This window comes from Numida meleagris, chromosome 4, assembly GCF_002078875.1.
Source record: "Numida meleagris isolate 19003 breed g44 Domestic line chromosome 4, NumMel1.0, whole genome shotgun sequence".
NCBI classification, from domain to species: Eukaryota; Metazoa; Chordata; class Aves; order Galliformes; family Numididae; genus Numida; species Numida meleagris.
Window position 1 is genome coordinate 91681576 of NC_034412.1, and position 20622 is coordinate 91702197.

Consider the following 20622-nt stretch of genomic DNA (forward strand, 5'->3'; position numbering starts at 1 on the left):
ATTTGATGTTTTTGAAGTTACAAAGGTGTCATTTTAAATGGGACTTTGCCAGGAGGTTAATTGCGAGGACTCATACATGACAGAGACAGATATGCTATCAGAGACACTACCTGAACAGAACTAACAGTAATAAAAAATGCACCTTGTCATTCAAAGATGTGAACAACTATACCCAGACCACAGAATTATATCTGTACTGTTGCTCAGCATTGATTTGTACAATAGCTCAATAATGTGTTGATGACTCTGGTAATCTTCACTGCTTCTCCTTTACTGTGGTAAAAGCTTTGCTCAGGCAGAGCATGTTTTGTGCTTGTAGGTTAAGAAGAAGACTTGGAACATCTCATCTGTAAAGATGTAAAGTACAAAAATGGGTATTGATATAATTTTTCTTCTGCTTTGAAATACTCTAGTATCTTCTACCTAAGGGGTACTACCTAACCTATTCAAGGCCAGGGTTCAATCCTGAAGTAAAAAAAAACACTCATCTTTGGAGATTTTGCATCTTTGAAATGTATTTTGAAGAGAAAATGGAACATAATTTGAGACAAAATCATCTGTACATGTCGAGCAGGAATGCCTTTGAGTGACATTCAAGGCGTCCCAGTTCAGATAAAACAAAAATTTCCAAAAGACAAACTGATGAAGATATTATGCACGTAACAATATAATATAAAAATATAGAACATAAAAATATATAAATATATATAAATACAAAAAATATATTTAAAAAAACAGTTCCCTCCATCTGCTAGTAATCACAAAAGTCACTCTAAGTTCATCTCTTAGGTATCCATCTTCACTGAATTTTTCCTGCTTTGGTGATGAGTTACCCTCCTTTCTCTTACAGAAAATTTGCAGTACACTAACGATACACCAGAGGGTGCTAACTTACCTCTAAATAGATTTAGTCCTACCACTCATTTGGATAAGTGGAGTAAAAACAGTACTATATTGGATTTTACAGTTTGGGATTTATATAGAAAGGCAACAGATAATAAAAAGAAGTGCAATAAAGTGATGTTAGAGTCTGAAGATAAAATATCAGAAAAGCATCTGAACATGAAACAAAAGAGAGGGGCTGAATAAGCTATACTGAATGTTAAAACAGTAATTCAGATGGAGTATTTCAAAAACTTCTGAAAAAATAATAGAAGCAGAGATTAGTCAAGCTGGGGGAGCTACAACAGTGGTCTGAAGGAAGAAATTATTTAGACCTATTACTGGGAAATGTAGTAGAGTACTTTGGCAACACGCTAGTTTCTCAGGATACGGTCAATGTACCCTCATAGTGGTTATTCAGCTCTTCTGAGAGTGTCTTAACAGTGTGGTGTATAGCTTTGAAAAACACAGAGACTGAGTGATCCGTGAATTCTTTTCAGTCTTTCTATCTGCAGCTTTCTGGCTTCACCTTGTAGGATAGCACTAATTTGTCTTCCCCTGTTTTGTGGGAGAGCACAGAGCAGTGTATATATTTCACCACAAGGGTGTTTTATGAATGTATGAACAAAAGATTTTATTACAAGTCAGAATCATATTATTCATGCAGTAAGGTCACCATGGATGCTTAAGGTATCCTCTTGTTTGCATTATCGTTGCCAGCTTCAACTTCATTTCACAGTCATCACTTATCTTTTTCACAAGGTGATATTTATACCATATAAGGTAACATCATGTCTATTTATTGCTTTGTAATACAAAGGAAGCCTGTGGTAGACAAAAGCTTGGTCTGTTAGACATAATACCTGATACTTGCCAAGTAGCATTTTCTACAATTGTGCCAATTAAAATGCGAAATTGCTGCTACTTAGTTTTGAAATCTCATGTTCTGCCAATCTGCAGATCAGTTTTATGTGCCTCAAAGGAACACGTTCTGCTGCGGATGATCAGATGTGTGCTGTTCTCAGGCTGTTCCTGCAAATCTCTCCTATGATGATAGAAACATCCTTCTTGAGAAGGACACTTCTCATATCAACTCTAAATTGAGTGCAGTACCAGCACCATGGACTGCTACAAAATTTTACATAGAAAACTGCATGATTTGTACCAATATACACCAGTGCTTTGCTCTTTATAACAGAAGGTTTGGCCTGTTGAAAGCCTTCGTGGAGAAGGTGAGTGGTTTCCTGCTCAAGGCTCCTTTGACTAGTGAGTCCCATGAGCTCTGGTCAGTTTTTCCCTCATTTATGTTTACAGCACTGATACTTTGTCCCATGGAGAGATGCAGAATATTTGTCCTGGACTCACAAGAAGATAGTAGTGTTAGAGTCTAGGGTGCCAGCTGTCTTGAGGAGATAGAGAAGGAACTTTCATGGGACAGTGAGGAGGGACGCGGCTATGAGTATTAAATTTTTTTCAGAGTTAGGAGTCAGCAAACAAGCAACGTTATGAAGTTGTTTACACTTTACCACCAGCAAAATAGGAAAACTATCTCATTCCACAAGAGGAAACAGCATGGGAAAGGTCCTTCAGAGCTCTGCCCGTAAAAAACAGCAGCCCACTGATCTGACTTACCCTAGAGCTATTCGGAACCTACCAAAGTCTGGCAAAGGGCTGTGTTATATCCCAGTCCACCTTGAAATATTCTAAACCCAAAAAGAGGAAAATGAAGATCAGTCCCATTAGACATTCCTAAAGGCTTTTTCTGGCCTCTACCTTAACCAAGCACATGTTACAGCCATGTTTGACATCCTTGCCCAGCTCAGTGTTGAGCCAAACAGAAGCTGACTTTGGAGATGGTCTGACTACATCCGTGTCTTTCTGAATTTGGCTGTGGAGAGTATGGTGAAAAAAAAAACACTTCAACCATCTCCAGCTCCTCTGAACTCAACTGATTTCAAATAGTCAGGAGGGCAGAGCTCTGGTAATGACAGTGGGTGATGATAAACAAGGCCTTGTGGGGTGGCAGTAAGAAGCAGATGGGCCATTTGGGATTATCCAGTCCAGTCTTAATTAACTTTTGACCTCTATCTGCAGACAAGACCTGGTCTGAGAGGGGATCACCTCTGTATGAGTTTGCTGCCCGTAAGATGGGAGCTTTACAAGTTGGTGGAAAGAAGCAGGAGAAACTAGCTGGGAGGTAGAAGGCAGGGTAAGGGAAGGAAGAAGAAAAGCAGTCAGGAGCATTGGGGAACATTTTCAGTGCAAACAGCCTCCTTCCAGCCTCACTCAGCTGTTCATGCACACTGCCCTTTCTGTTATTGCCCATGTAACATTAGTGGTGGGCTGGTTCTGACGTATTTAAAGAAAGGAGGGACAGTGGCAGACAAAAGGAGAGTTGGTTGAATGTCTCTTGTTGAGATTCTGCTCTTTCTATTCTTTGGTATCATGTCTTAAAGGAATAGGTGCTCATACAAATTCTGCAGCTTTTCTAACCGAGGAATAAATAGCTTAAGGGATAAGAAGCAAGGCCAGTAACACTCATGAAGCATATGAATTGCACATTTTCACAACCATAGAGCAATTATTGTTATTTCTTACAGTTTTTCACAGCATACCAAGTCTACACAGTGTGCTGGATAAAAGCAACACAGCCTTGTAATGCTACAGCACCATACATTAAATCTTTACTGAAAAGTAAAAAAAGGAACTCCAGTTTGTGTGTGAATTACCAAGTTTGCAGATTATTAGTGTAAGTGTAAAAAGCTTTTAACACAGCATACGGCAAATACATTAGTGCTATTTTCCAGAAAGCATCATTTTCCCAAGTTATGGGTCTTACTGACATATGTGATGGAAAGGCCCATTCTGCCAATTGTCTGCTTCCTTCATATCCTCTGATTTTGGTGCAAGTTTTAAGCAATGTGCTTAAATAGCCTCAGCCCAGTGTTTTGAAAACTTGCAATGCTATATATCTGTGTGGAAAGTCACATATCAGTGACATTTGGTTGGCACAGTGGGTTTTGAGAAAAAATGCATGAGAAACAGTGTGAGCCTGTATGCAGTAAACTCACATTTTATTTGCTCATATATCACTTTGTCAGGGTTTTCAATAGTTCTTGTGGAAAATGTGTGGATGAAATATAAAGCAGCTTTTACATATATTAAGGATTTTTCCTTTAACATAGCTGGTATTCTCACAACCTATGGCATATACGATACGCTGGGTAGTACATCCTTGTCTCCCTGTTAAAAAATCCCCAGAGTAAATTCTCTGTCAAGGAACCCACTCATTACCATTTTGAGGGACACGTATGAGGCTCAACAACTTGTACCCTGCCACGGATGCATATGGATATGGTGGAGCTGTATCTTTGCTTGCTCTTGCAAATATAATGATGTGGTTACAGATTTAGAGGAAAGCTCCCAGTTCAGTTTCAATCTGGGAACTGAGCAAGCTGTAACCCAGCTGCAGCCACTCTTACTTCACACTATAATTCACTGCCAGCTAATAATAATGTGAAGACTCTTGGAGCCTTTTTGCACAGTGGATGAGACAGCAGACTTTTGGAGTTCAGGAACAGAGAGTTCAGTCTTACTGATGGGCTGACAATGGCAGTTCTTGGCACCTCTGTAGGAATGGGTAGATGGGACAAAAAGCCATCTCCATGCTGGAGTATGGAAATGTCTTTGGGGTCCTTGTGCATCAGTGCCTTGCACTCCTCCTCCTATAGCACACAGATTGAGTTTACTACAGCCTATTACTAATTATTGTAACTCATCAGTGGTGAAATCTTCTAATCTTCTCTATGTGTTCTAGCTCTATCATTCAGACCAAGAGGTGACTTCATAGGTATTTTTGGTATGTGCCAACCTTTCAACTTGCTAGAACTTGAGCACTCTTAGGACAATCTTTGTTCCAAACTATAATTCCCTTAAAACTCACTTCATTTAATTACTACCAATATTACCACTAAAGAGGGAAGCTATAAAATAAACATCACAAATATACATGCACTGTATATGAAGTACATACACATTGAAAACCTTGCTGTCATTTGCAATGGTTAAACCTTCCATAGTTTCCTTGAGAATCAATTGAGAAAGATGTAAATCAAACAGTCAGCTCCCCAAAATGTGCTGTTGAGGTAACTGCAAATTTTCTAAATTGATTGTTAATATGGCAACAGACTGTTTGAGGGAGAAAAACAGAACAGGAGAGAAGGGAATAGATCTTGTAAGACTCAGTTGTGCCTGTCAGAACTGTTAAAAGAGTAATAGCTTTTGTTAGGCAATAAACTGGAATCCCTGCTGTGCTTCATATAGTTTCCAAAATTCATAAATGCAGCCTGTTTCCAAAAATTAATTTGCTTCTGAGTAAAAAACCTGAAGTTTATGTGGAATGCTTTAGAGCTTTCTCACAGTACGCTAATCGATGTCTTACTTTACCTGAATTACCATTCATCAGTACTGAACAGTTTGAATACTCCCTTTACAATGCTGTATTACTGCATAGATCACTTTTAATGAGATACCAGTGTACTAGCAATAAGTATTCCCCAACTTTACACAGTGTTTAATCCACATTCTTTATACCCTAAGGCAGTGAAAGTTGTGACTACTCAGGGGATAGAAACTCTTACATTTTCCTTTTAAGCAGAAAGAAGCAGATCCTGAAATAGTGTATTAACATTTCCCAGCAAAGCCACGTCAATGGCCATGGGCCAGACTTTGCCATCAAGGGGCCCGGCACCCAGCAGTGACTTTGCTCCAGCAAACAAATGCAACCGAGAGGGACAGGAGTGAGATGTGAAGCTGGCCATCTGCACAGTTTTATTCTTCGTGAAGCTTTTTGGGCAGAGGTGCCTGGAATATAACTACTTGCTGCCAGTGATTATTTTTAAATAGAGCAACTAATCTATTTCATACTGCACAAGAGGAGCAACTGCTATGAAGTCAAGTGTGGGTGAAGCACCGTGCTCACTGTTCCCATGCATATTGGGGCTTTGGTGGTCTGAAAAGGAGATACATAATTGAGTTTTGGAAGATAATTTCATAAACAGTCCAGCTCCTGGTAACCAGATCCTTATAACTGGGAAATCAACATAGAAGGGCAACAAAGCCGTGAAGGGTCTGGAGCACAAACCTTATGGGGAGGTGCTGAGAGAACTGGGATTGGTCAATTTGGAAAAGAGGAGGCTCAGGGGAGCCCTTATCGCTCTCTGTGACTCCCAAAAAGGAAGCTGTAGTGAGGTGGTTGTTGGCCTCTTCTCCCAGGTAGGGACCTGAACCTCCCCTGGTGCAAATTAAGGCCATTCCTTCTCATCCTATCAGTACTACACCTCCAGCAGTGGTGACTCCACCACCTCCCTGGGCAGCCTGTTCCAAGGCCTCACCACTCTTTCTGAGAAGAAATCCTTCCTAATAGCTGCTCCCAGGCTGCTATGTCCTAACCAGGACATGGTTAGTGGGCATGGTGGCAGGTGGGTTGATGGTTGGACTTGGTGATCTTAAAGGTCCTTTCCAACTGAAATAATTCTATGATTCTGTGATTCTATATTTCAGGATTAGAAATGATTACATCTGAATTTTCTGTAAGTCTGATATTATTATTTTGGCAATACAGAAAATATCTATGTAATCTGGGCATGTTTATTTAGCCTGAAAATTAACAACAACAAAAAAACCTATCAAAACATCACAAGATATTTTAATTTTATAGATTATTTAGAAAAGCAAAAAAAAAAAAATTATATATATATCAAATGGTATTACCTCTGTACTTCCTTTCTTGGGGTCCCAGCTATGCCTAGTTATGCTTCTCTGTCATAAATATTTATGTTACATATAACTCTGACATTTATAACAGAGTTCTCAGCAATTTTTCAGTAAATATTTCATGCAAACTGGTATTGTTTCACCACTAAGGGAAGCCCAACAGATGCAACAATGTTCAGGCAACAGAGGGTGTGATTCAGTTGTATCAGACACGCATGAATCCTCAAGGTTTCCTTGCCATGGGGAACCTGGGACATCTAATTAGCTGTGAACTCTGCCTGAACTTTTCCTTCAGCTCAGTGCTACATTGTGTAGCCTTCCTGGTGTCTAATGAGAGTGAAATAGCACTGCAGGACTAATCTAATTCAGGTAAAAACAAACAAAGCCTGAGATGGCCATCTGATGGAGGCCAGCCTGTTATTAGTTCCTGTGCTCAAAGACGTGCTTGTTTTAAGCTGAAATAGCTCTTTTCCCCCCCTTGCATTTAGTTTAAAAAAAGAGCAGCAAAACATTTATGGTGGTTATTTGCAAAACAGCCTGGAGAAGTTTGGTCTGCAGGTCCTGTCCTGGTACTTAGCGCTGTTTTCCCGCAGAAGTGGCTTTCAGTGAAAATAATCAAGTTTTCCAAGATAGCTGATTTTAAAATAAGCAACACACGTTCATTGAAGGGTATCTGGGGCTTTTCATATTTTCCACTCGTCAATGAAAAAGGAAGATCACAACCCCATATTTCATCTAGAATCTAGAACCTGATGGAGTTGTAGGTGTCCCTGTTCATTGCAAGGGAGTTGGATCAGATGGCCTCTAAGGGTCCCCTCCAACTCAAACGATTCTATGATTCTATATAACAGCTACTTGACTGCTTTCCAGGGGCCATTGGGTAGGGCTCTCCTGAGACAGAAGGGATATCACTTTATTTGGTTGCATGGTTGCATATTCATACAAATATAAATGAATGTTCATATAAAGAGGGATGCGCGTTCAAACATTGGTTTACAGCAGCAAGGAAAAGCTTTCTTTTGTTGCTTCTACATCCACGAAAACACACAGGGGTCATATAATAACAACAAAAAATAAATCAATATACTTGAAAAAAAAACAAAAACAAATGAACAGAAGTGTTTTATTTATAACATAAATAGCATTTCAACACTAATTTTCATATCTAATCAGAGGTTAAACTTCTTCAGACCATGGACTTGTTTCTGTACAGCACTATGTCAGACCTTAAGACTTGAAGAAGGAATTTGCCTCATTTTCACTGCTGCTAATTTAATCCAATGAAATTTCCACTGTTAAGCTCAGCAGAGTGCATCCGGTGTGACACCGACTGAAGTCTCCCCAGAATATTATACAAAGCAAGAGATACAGGTCTGCAGCCTGGTGTAAATCCCAATGCAGTGTGCTGCCCGTGCAATAAACCAGGGTGGTGTTTCCTTATGCCTGTGATAGAGACAATGGGGCTGAATGGATGGGAAGCAAAAGGCACTCTAAGTAATGAACTGCTGAGTAAGAGTGAGGTCAGGATTACTGTACATACCGTATGGCTATCAGCAAGTGGTAAAGTGAATGGTAATGGTCTCTGAAAAATGCATTCAATCAGGGAAATTGCCCCACCTGTGGCTCATTAACAGGATTAAGTCCTGATACAAAGTGACAGTCAGCATTATTTGTTTAGGCAAAAGCTGTTCGCTTTGTAGTTTTTGGCATATCCAGCTGGCTTTGACAATATGGATCGGAGGCAGCTAGTGCAGCTTTAATGTTAAATTAGCCAGGGCTAAGAGCTTGCCAATGCCAAGCAGAAACAAAGTGCTCTTTTTTGCAAAGCTGGCACATGGGGCCAGATCCATTTCAGTAGCGCCCATGTGGTAGGTGCTCCACTGCAGGCATTAAATGTCACTTTGTCACCAGAGCCGCACACTGTCGTAGTACGAGGCACGCTGTGCTCCTCACAAACACCCTTGGCTTGCTGGGAATATGTGCACCATGCTCCATAGGAAAACCCAAAGCACAGCTCTTTGTGTAAAGGATGCTAAGGCAGCAGAGAACAGAGGTCTGTTCCAAAGCCTAAACAAGAGATAAAGCCTCAAAATCTTCAGCTGGTAAAATTAGTGCTGCTACTGTGAACTTCTGGGGCTGCTGAAGCACAGTTTATTGGAAGACAGCTGAAGCGTGGTCTGCAGTGTGGTGCTGATTCACTGCATTCCAGCTCTGCGCTGGGGAGGTGCTCCTGAACAGGGCTGGGTTTGGAGAACAGATACCAGATGCTGTTTAGCTGTTGTTACCTTGCTGGATCCTAGCTTTAATGTCCCTTTCTCTATTTGCAGAGAAAGATTTGTATTTTGCCAAATCACATAATCACGGAACTGCTGGGGTTGGAAGAGACCTCTGGAGATCATTGAGTCCAACCCCGTGCTACAGCAGGTTCCCTACATTAGGTTGAGCAGGAAAGTGTCCAGACAGGTCTTCAATATCCCCAGAGACCCTTACAGAGACCCTTACTGGCACAGGTTGCCCAGAGAGGTGGAGGATGCCCCATCCCTGAAGACACCCAAGGTCAGACTAGACTGGGCTCTGAGCACCTGATGGAGCTGTGGGTGTCCCTGTTCAGTGCAGGGGAGTTGGACCAGATGAACTTTAAGGGTCCCTTCCAACTCCAGCAATTCTATAATCCTGTGATTCTTAGTGGATTAGGAAGAAGTATTCTCTCAAGGTTACCTCTGAACTGCAATTCATTGCATTGAGGGGAAAGCAGCACTGAACCTTGTAACAGCCTTCAAAGTCACCATACAATACACTGATATCTTAAATAAATGTGAAGTACGCACTATAACTTAAAATCCATAAGCTGCTGTGAGCTTTGGCTTTAAAAGGGCAGAAAATGTTAAGGATATTCTTGTCGTAGCCAAGGTACATCCTAATGATTCAGAATCAGGTATGCAAGATAAAAGGAGCAGTGTTGAGAAAAAGAAAAGTCTGTTACATCCAAAAGGTGTGATCAAAACCCTGAATATGATATTTGTCCAAGAGGAGGTTGAAGCAGATACTTCAGTCAATCTGCACCACCTATTTACAAAACAAACTTCTCTATGCCTATTGGTACAATACTGAAAATAAATGAACAAGGTAGCTGTATGAGGCTACAGAGCCTGCCATCATGTACAGCCAGAAAAAGCCCACAGATAATAGGCTGTAATGCGATCTAAGTGTCCCTGATGTGAAACCAGAATAATTTTCAGTGAGGCCAGAGTATTCTGCTTGTGTGGTATAGACTTATGGATATAATAATTCTTAGTCATGATAGATTACCCTGCCAATGAACTCCAGCGCTCACGGCTTTTACCAAAATGCTGTCCTCTGTTATGTACTATTTTGGCCTATGACCTATGGTATGCATCAGATTTGATATAAATACAGGCCATTGAAGACCAAACTGAAACCTCTAAATCCAGTATAATCTCAGAGGTCATAGGATAAGCTGCCCAAAACAAAGTAAAATATGACATTAACTCAGAGGATACAGGTGAACATAAGCAGTTTTCCAAACAAATAAGAAATAAGGTCATGAAAGATGTGAGGAATAAATATGGAAAGCAAGTGGGAAACCAGGATAATTTCCTTCTCCATCCACTAGAAATGTCCTGTTTCGGATCCTAAAGGTATCGAAAAGCTTAGAGCTTCTCTTTCTTTGCTTTGAATATATCTAGTTTATGTTAGAACTTGTTTAACAACATGTAGATGTTATTTCTGTCTCCTTTTTCACGTACATAATCTCATACCATCAAAAATGAAAGAAATAAGTTCCTGTGTCTAGCCTCTACCAATTCCAGCAGGAAGGATGGCTGTGCAGCCAACCAGGAAAGATAACCTGAAATACTTCACTGTTTTTTCTAGACAGTCCATCATTCTTTACATGGGGTTTCCTCTTTTAGTTATCTCCTCATTTAGAAGGTGCTGCTCAGAGATGTGAATGGGACAGCTTTGTTGCTTAAAATATTTAACATTCACCAACTTGGCACCATTGGGTTTGGCTTTGGCTTCCTTTCAATCCATGTGTAGGATCTTCCCAGAGGTTAGAAAATGAGGAGGTGGGAAGGGACATTTATGCCTATGGTATGCCCTATATTGGAGTTGAGATATAGCTGGAGCTTGTACTGAGAACAGAGACCAAGAAGTGCTCCAGCTTCCTGCAGTTTACACTCAATCCTGGATGCTCAATTCTTAATGTGTAGACAGACATCATGAAATGTAAGCATACATTTCTCAGCAGTGTACTTCTTTGGAGTGTCAAATCAATTTGTGGTTTTAAGTCTCACACTGAAGTATAAGGAAGACATAAGTGCCCATACTCATTTTTTTATCAGTGCGTGTCCTGAAGTTTTATAACTGTGGAAAAATATCTCAAGGGACCTAGGGCTTGCATAGAAAATAAGCCAGTTGCAATTATTTGGCTTCAGCATGTAGGGTAACTGAACAGAAACTCAGTAGTAGCACAGTAACGTAGAAACATCATTTTTACTTGCATTTATTCCAAGCATTTTAACTCCAAAGAGATTCAGGATAGAGTCACTGTGACTCACAAGGGTAGTTAGTTCTCAGCTTGTTGATGTATATATGAAAAAAAGCATTCATCTGCTTAGCCAAAGTTCGTTTGCATTCATTGCATATGGAGCTGAATTTTTCCAGTTTTCTTTTCTGGCCAAAAAAGCATTGGGTCAAACTTATATTTGGTGTAATGTACTGATTTCAGTAGAGTTACTTCAGCAATGAATAAGACCCATAGCTTATTTTTAGGCCAGATAATGATACCAGTAAAACAATACTTAACGACTGCAAGTTTGGCTCATATTAATAGATTAAATGTGGGTAGATGCAAACAGATGGCATTGGTTGCATTGTCACTTCCTGGCAGAGCTGGCCTCATTAAAACAGCAGTTTTGCTGAAGCTTTTGTGCCTGCGATTGAAGTTGCCAAAACTTTTAAATAGGCAGGATTTCAAAGTGATAGTTGGGATGGCTTCCAAATGTATCTGGCACAGCACAGCACTCCACATTAAACTTGTAAAGCTGTATGTTTTTGAAAATAAAGGAGATCTTTCATTTACTCAGTGGGCAATTTATCATTTCATATGTCATTTGTTATATTTGTAAGAATACTTGGATCCCTATGAAGAAAACACTTGGAGGGATGTAAAAAAGAATTATTTAGTAAACAGTAATATCACGGATGTTTCCTTTCTGAGCTTTGTCAGAAACAGAGCAGGGTAAAAAAGTTCTCGCAGTTGAAAATTCACAACTGAATGTGGGCAAGAGGAAGACATGAATATTTGGAAGACTGAATGCAAGTTTTGCTGCTGAGTGGTGACACAGTGATGACAATTACCAGCTTTTTTCAAACTGCAGCTTGCTGTGTTTGAAGTGGGAGGTGGTGCTGCTGGCAGGAAGAGCATTGTCCTTGGTTTGAATTCTCAAGCATCTGCAAAAGCATTTGTATTTTTTGCCTGAAGGATGGGTGATTTTCATTGCTGCACTGGCGCTTGTGCAAGAGGCTTTGGTCACAGAGCTCCAGTGCAACCATGAGCAAATCACTGCACCTTTCTGTCTTGTTTTTTTTTTTTTTTTTTACCCGCAAGGTGGTTTTATTTATTATGGAGGAGTCAGAGAAATTTTGGTGGTAGAGGGTATAAAATTGGATGGAGATTAATTGCTGTGGGATGCTAAGGAAATAAAGCTATCTGCTAGTGGCTGTAAAATAGGTAAGGTGACCAGCAATAGGACCCAAGGGGATGGCATGGAGCTGCATTAGGGGAGGGTCAGGTAGGGGTTAGGGAAAGGTTCTGCACCAGAGGGCAGTGGGCACAGACCCAAGCTGCCAGGATCCAAGGAGTGTTTGTACAATGCTCTCATACATAGGGTTTGGATTTTGGGTGGTCTGTGTGGAGTTGGACTCCATGAGCCTTGTGGGTCACTTCCAATTCCAGATATTTTATGATTCCATGATTCTACGAAGGGAAGAGGAGAATAAAACTGGTCTGATATTTGTGAGTTTAGACTGAAACTGCCAGATGTCATATTTGAAAAAAATACTTTGCATAGATGTAATTTTATGCAAGTTAACAACAGGGGTTACTTTTTCCTGGTAACTGGCAGATTAACTTGGATGTGATAAGAAGAGATGCTGACCAAAAAAGATGAATCTGTTGAGTGGAAAACTTATTTGACTTTTGGAGAAATTAACCCAACCTTTTATGGGTCTCAAATATATAGCAAACATTTTCATTTCCTGGGTTCCAAGAGTACTACAACAGGCCACGTAGAAAATTCAAAGTTTGACACACAGTATCTGGCTTTAGGAAGGAGGCTATGCTTGTACATGTGCTTGGTGTACTGTAGTTAATGACACACGAGAAACACAGCTTTAATAGATTCACAGATTATTTATTACAGGAGCAGAACATCATAAATTTGATAACCAGACCCTAGTAATTTGCCAAAATATGTAAGAAACACGTTGATGTAGTTGTGCTTGTACTGCATTCACTTCAGTGGATTAGTTTACTTTACATTTATGGGAAATTTCCAAAGACAGATCATGAAACAGCATGCCCTTCTGAGCATGTAAGTACAAGATATCAGTATCTCCAAGGGAAAAATGATTTTACAATTACAAATAATAAATTACTATAAATCAGCAAATCTCCCAAATAAGAGTTTTGAACACTGTTGTTTCTTCAAATTTACAGAAAACCATTGCCTCAGCAATAAAAGTAGAAACTAACACAACATCTAATGAGAACCTATTCCACTGATTCATTGGTTTTGGTCCTGGAAACATGAAGATGAGTCTCCATTATGTTCTGTCCCATTGTGCTGTTTGAAACATCTTCCTTCTGACTAATATTTAGCATGAAGTTGAGAGTGGCTCAGAATGAGGGAACTTATGCATAATTTGAGAAACATTCATATATTTTAAAATATAGTTAAAGTGATTCTAATTAGTCTAAGAAAGGGACCAGCAGTGTAGTTGAAAGGTAGGTTGTTACTGAAATGACTCATTCCCACAGCACTGTGTTTTTATAACAAATACAAAATAATGAATAGCAGAAACATCTCCAGTTTTAAACTGAAAGCAAGATTCCCAATTAGTGTAATAAACTGTCATTAAAGGTAGTGGTATGAGATCATTAATTTTGCTCTCTTTAAGAGGATCTGGCAGAAGAAGTTAGAGAAAGAAGGAACTCAACCAAGCTGTGTAAAAGTTCTTGTTTCTGTGCAGTAAGTGATTCTTTCATCCAATTCCTTCCTGCTTTTGCAATGGAAATTGCAAGTTACTTGATCTGACATGGAGTTTAAGGAACAGTTATGGTGTCTTGAGGAAAGATCTCAGGCTCTTCTCAGGAGGGATATTACTTCCTTTCACTCTCTCAGAACAATTTAATTGGCTTACTAGTTGTGTGCTGCACAAGGTTATGGCATTCAGAGCCTCTTCCCAAGAAGGAAACACATTTTATATGACAATGTATAATACCGTAACAGTTCATTATTTATGAACTCCCAGCTCTTTTTTTCATAACCAAATTTCATCAGCAGGCATGATGGTGTCTCATTTTCATCACATGAAGAATTTCCAATATTTCCCCTTGGATGATCCAGTGATTTCAGGTCTAGGTGTGATCAACAGGGTTTTGGTTCTACATTTCAAAGCTGTTTGGCAGCTAGTGCTGTCCCAGTGCCCAACAGCTCACTGAATGCCCATGTTAAGAATTAGGCTGATGTGTGGTTACCAGCTTAGACTGCTTCCAGATTTCAAGTGAGAGATCATAGAATCATAGCATTATTAAGGCTGGAAAAGACCACTAATATCCTCTAGTCCAACGATCAACTTGTCCCTACCACACCCACTATACCGTGTCCTTCAGTGCCACATCTCACATTTCTTGAACACCTCCAGGGATGTTGACTGCCAATGTAATAGCTGGCTACTCTCCATGTACTTACATGTATGTACAAAGATACGTGCATGTATGTTGAGATTTCTGAATGCCAGATTATGTAATGGATCTTGAACAGATGTCAAGCTTAATCTATGTGAAATTTGAATTGATTTAGAAGAATGCATTCAAAAGAAGGATTTGTATCTTCAAATAGCTACAAATGACTGCAACTAAAATATAGACCAGAAAGGAGAGAAAGAGAAGCTGAAAGGCCATTTTCAGTGATCCTTCTGGCCTCTGAAGGCCTCTCCATTTACAAACCCAGTGCTTTCTTTGGTCTTTGACAGCAAATATTCCTTGATCTTGGTAGTGCTTTGTTAAGCTATTTTAGAAGTATAGAATTCCAGGAAAAAGATTGGTCCAATGACTGTAAGGCTTCCTTACACTCTTTTTCCTCAAAACCATGATGGTTCATTTGATGCATGGTTGTGGTTACCGGTAGCTATTATACACTGATTTTATTGACTGCACTTTGAAATGATTGAGTTGAGAGTAAACCTCTGTGTTGTTCCTCCTTTCTGACAGAGAACATATGTCTCTGCAAGTAAATTCAATATTTAATCTCTTTCCTATCTGACTGTGTCCCTCAAAAGACATGTCTGTTTATGCTTAATAGGAGGCTATATTTATTTATCTCTGTAATGGTCTGCCTGAAGTACAGTGTGGGAGTATAAAGGACAGCTGCCCATCAGCAGCCTTTGAGAGCTGTTAGGACAGTCACATGAAGGATGAGATGTGTCTCCACCTCCCTTTGACCAGGCATAACCAAGCCAAACACAGAATCAAAGCACCATATTCTGTCTGAATTAAAAACAGTTGCTAATGGGGAAACAGACCCTTTAGTGGAAAAATGAGACACAGGAACAGCAGTCAGCTGTATAAAAACTTGAATCCATCACTATTCTGGTGTGACAGGTGCCAGGTAAAAGAGACAGATGGGATATTTGTTGTTTGGAAATGCCATCCCTCAGAAATTTGCTATTTCTGCTAAATGTAAAACAATCTATCTTGACTCCAGACCCTTTGTCTTGTAACTATACGTTCACCCAGAGGCTTCCGTAATTATTTTACACTGTTGGCCATTGAAGAAAAGTAGGCATTAGACAAAATCTTTGTCTTGGAGGGGTAAAATTTCTCCTCACCTGATCTTGAAAAGATGTAAGAGGTGAGTGGTGGCCAACGTAAGGAGTGCTAAATGAGCTTCCTCAACCAGTATAGCAAGTGCCAGACACACTGGTCTAGCTCAGGCACTTTGCACTGCTGTTCCAAGGATCCCATCCTTGTATTTTGAAGTTAATACAGGTGCTTTATGTCACCATACCATTATAAAGCCACTAGTGTACAGCAGTGAATAGGAAATCCACCTCCCGAGCACCCAGACACTTACTTTATTCAGAGAAATCCTTGCCTCCAGCGGTACTGGTTTTACGAGGATTCCTTTCGAGGTGAATTGACTTTCATAGGAAGTGAAACATTTTTTCCAGGTTCACTTCCATTAATTTCTGTGCAAGGGAAAGGGCATCCAAAGCAACTTTGCAGCAATGTGTATATTAAGTCCTCGTTCATACAAAGGTCCTTATACAAGTTTGAGGGGAGTCTAGAGAGCTAAAAATCATAGTTATCCCTCTCTGAATTGCCAGAACTGTGTACAGAGCCTCAGTGTAAATGAAAATCAGGAGATAGCTGGCAAAGTTGTGTTTCAAGATGGTCCTTCCCAGAACCCTTTACTCCATGGAAAGCACCAGAAGAGGAAAATTTGGAAGAAAACCAAGGGGGCAAAGGAGACAGGAGACAAGAAACATTTTATAGATCAATATCCTGGTCAAAGGCAAATATTTTCTCCTGTCCTGTCTGGCACACAGTTTTGGAAGGAATATTTTTAGACTATGTTACATGAATTTTTGATTACCTTAAGAGATTTATTTTCTGCCAAAACAAAGGCATCATGTTTCTCAAACCAGAATGTGGCACTTATTATGGGGAGGGCCAAATCTTGCACATAATCATTGAGGCCATATGCAAATAAAAGGCACCATACTTTGCGTAAATTCCAATTTTAGCTATTCTTACAACATTTCTCATTTATAATAACTGTTTTATGAAAAGCTCTCTGGGGCTAGTCCATTAAACCATAACCAGGCTATTTCCCTTCACCTGCTGGTGAAGAAATGCTTTCAAGGAATATTTTGAGATTTAAAAATAAAAATAAAATAAAAATCTTTACCAGTTTAGTTTGAACTCATCCTGTAATTAGAGTTCCCCATCTGGTTCTTCTGCTGCTTTTATCACAGAACCATATCATGGCTGATTTGGTAAGGGACCTCTGGCCCAACCCCTGCTCCAGCAGGGACACCCATAGCACAGTGCTTAGAACCATGCCCAGGCAACTTTTGAATGTCTCCAAGGAGTGAATTTATGGCCAAACACAGCAATGATAGTGGCTATAGGGTGAGAGGCATAGGGCAGCCCTGTACTATTGTCCCAAGTGAACAAAGGCTACTGTTTACTGCTAAAAAAGCCCTGCGAATCTCTGCACAGCCAATGCCTGTCTGTGTTCACCATTTTATCACTCCCTGTTCCCACTCCTTCCTCTTGTCTCTCTAGTCCCAGCCTCCATCGAATTTCTTTTTTTGTCTTTTCTCTGGAAAAACGATTTGTCTGGCATGTTGAAAGACTTGTGGCAAGCATATCATCTCATGTGCTTGTGCATAAGGAGGCCAAGCAGGGGCTGCTGCATTATAGCAATGTTTATCATATGTAAATATTGTAAGAAGGAAATACTGGGTCTGCAGCACAAGTCTTACGGGGAGAGTCTGAGGGAACTGGGATTGATCAGGCTGGAGAAGAGTAGGCTCAAGGGAGAACTTATCACTCTGCAATGCCCTGAAAGGAAGTTGAAGCAAGGTCGTGGTCGGCCTCTTCTCCCTCGTAGCAGTGATAGGACAAGAGGTAATGGCCTTAATTTGCACCAGGGGAGGTTCAGGTTGGATATTAGGAACAATTTCTTCTCAGAAAGAGTGGTGAGGCCTTGGAACAGGCTGCGCAGGGAGGTGGTAGAGTCACCGTCACTGGACGTGTTCAAGAACTATGGAGATGTGGCACCAAGGGACGTGGTTTAGTGGGCATGGTGAGGATGAGCTGATGATTGGACTAGATGATCTTAGTAAACTTTTCCAACCTTAATGACTCTGATTCTTTCTTTATGTACAGTTTGTTTCTTTCAGATTCATGTTTCTCTTCTCTGTTCCTGTACCTAAATGTCCCACCAGCATCTCTGTTTGCATCTGTACCTCACTCAAGTCCATATTAGTTATTTCTTTCAAAGTGTCCCCAGAGAAAAACTAATAATGGTCCAAAAGTGCACCATGAAGTCATTCACCTCGCTGCAGCTTTCACGCATCCTGTGCCCTTTGTGTTCATTCCTTCAAAGTGTGGGCTACTCCACATAATTAGGGGAAGTAATTTGGTTTGGAGAAATGAGGCACTGACCTTGCTCTGCTTTCAGCCTTGCCATTAAGTTGCTAAATGACCTTGAATAACACTTTTAACCTTGTCTGTACCAATCTGTCTCATCCCGTGACTTTTTAAACAAAACTTGTCAGCTCTCAGGATCTTGTTATGTACTGGTATAGGCTTCTAACAAAAGGATGTTATTTCCCCATTGGATGGATCAGCCGGGACATAGCCCTGTAACCACAAATATCTGCACTGCCAATATCCATAGCTGAGCTGGTTGCTTATGTTTCCTGGAAAGTCAAAGAGCAGTTTTAGACTGAGATTCACCTGAGCAAATGCAAACTTTACCTTTGGGATGAAACAAATTGCCCCATCAGAATGCTTGTGTGTTGAAAATGGTCCCCCAAATACTAGCCAATTGCATTTCTTTAGTTAATTTAGCTGAAATATCCAAATAAGTTTGAGTAGACAGCATTTTTCAATGAATAAACTATTTATTTTTTAAAATCATGCAGCTCTTTTGGGACATACTCAATACATTACAAATAGGTGACTTCTCTATGCTTCGTTAGACATTTACTTGTAAAGGAATTTTTGAACTTTTGCTTCACGAGGAAGTTTTATAACTGTGTGCAAAGAATGTAGACATGGATATACCAGAAGGTCAGAACCCCAGACTCACTTCTCACACAGATCCTGTGTTGGTTGCACATAAGCAGAAAGCACTGAACTCCTGAACATTATGAGAACGACATCAGCACCCAAACGTAGATGTTATCACCAAGAAATTTGTACGTGAGAAATACACTTTTTCTACTTTAAATGAGAACACAGAATTTCCATGAAATGGCATCGGCATCTGATGAGGAGCTCATGGGTAGGAATATTCCATTTTTCTATCCAAAGGAAGGAGTTTTGAGAAGAATAGACCTTTTGCAAGGCAACAGGATGGAAAGGTCATGTCACTCTCCAAAAATGCAGAAATGGAAGAGCTGAATAACTGACTAGCATGAACATTGCACCTATCACTATTAATCAGCATCACCTCATACAGCTGAACTGGCATTAGATATTGGAGTGTCTTTGAAAAAGACTGAATAACAGAATGAACTTTTGAAAAAAATTCAAGGTTTTGCCAAAACCTATTACATGCATACTACAAAGGGGTGTCTGTGAGCAACTGGGAGGGAAACAATAATTATAAACTGGAGCAATAGTTTTCATAGGATAATAAATGAATTGCAAATAGCACACATGTCAGACACACTAAATATAAAACAAAACTGTTCCAAAACTGAAATAAAATGAGATTGTGACTGAAACAAATAGCCTCTTCATCCACAGAAAAGGAGAGTTTATTTCCTAAGGATTAATTTTAAAAAGTATATATTTGGAATTGAAATACCATTCTATGCGCCAAAGTAGTAAAAAAAATACAAGAATAAAAAAGGTGCGTGCTCATTTAGCTATTCCAGAGTCCCAAGAACCTATAGGGATTACTAGAGTCCTACCAACCATGAGGCTACCTGGCCAGCAATGCTCAGATGAAGAGACCTCCTTAGACCACTCCCAAGTCTGAGATGGGCACAACCAGGAGAATGGATTTAGTCCTAGAAGACTAAATCTCCAGGAAGAAAATGTAGAGAATTCCTTCACCTTATTAGTCACCGAGTTATTGAAAATGCCTGTGCCAGCAGTATGAGGCTGGAGAAGTCATCGTGAAGAAGTGAAAATGGAGATGGATGCATATCATCTGAAGGAGACAGAGGAGTTAGTACCTTCATGTGAGTCTCTTCCTCCCAGTGCTCCTCAGGAAGGGCGGGTAAAATGAGGAGGCTTAATTATTTCAGCTTGAGTGAGTGAGTTTGATTCTCCAGGGAAATACTGCAGCGGCTTGTAATTCTGAAAACTTGATGATGCTCAGCCAAAACCGTAGTTTGAAGCCCAGGAATCCACCCCTGATCAGCAGCTGGAGATCTAAAGAAGCAGAGGTATAACTAATCAACTGCAAAGAAAGCTTTATTGGTCCCCACATTCCTCCAGTCCCACGTCACCACATTGACATGTAGATCACTGATAAGGAAAGAAGGAATTACCTTTTTTTTAATAACTCTGCTGAGACCACTGCAGTACAACAATGTAATGCGAACACCTGGTAACAGAGGATGGAATGGAGGCTAATAATCTCATTTTGAATGGGCTATCAGCCCAAATAACATTTTTATTTTTTATCAGGCTGGACAGGACTTTAACTAGACTTGGGAAATAGAATTTCACCTTCCAAAGAGCCCCTTGAGCCATTCTGATCAAGAAAGAATCAGCATTGAGATATCATGGAAAATAAAGAGTCTTCTTTCTCACTTCTTTCTTTGAAGACGTCACAATAGTTCAATGAAAAGATGACTGTTCAAAGCTCTCTCTTTTGAGGTGACAATATTCAGGACTACAAAAACCAAAGGCTGTGTGCAAATGCACCCCAGGAGCAGCCATGTATGAATCCAAACTGTGATCCTCCA

General features: G+C 40.0%; 1 long non-coding RNA gene across 4 annotated transcripts in view; it reads right to left on the reverse strand.

Moving 5' to 3' along the window:
* LOC110397609 overlaps positions 1–20622 on the reverse strand; it is a 72929-nt gene that overhangs the window by 18540 nt on the left and 33767 nt on the right. The window contains exon 3 of one of the 4 annotated variants that reach the window (XR_002437884.1): positions 13074–20083. The exons of the other annotated variants lie outside the window; for them this stretch is intronic. This is a non-coding gene — a long non-coding RNA (uncharacterized LOC110397609). Of the gene's footprint in view, positions 1–13073; positions 20084–20622 lie in introns of those variants that run through there. 4 annotated transcript variants of the gene reach the window in all.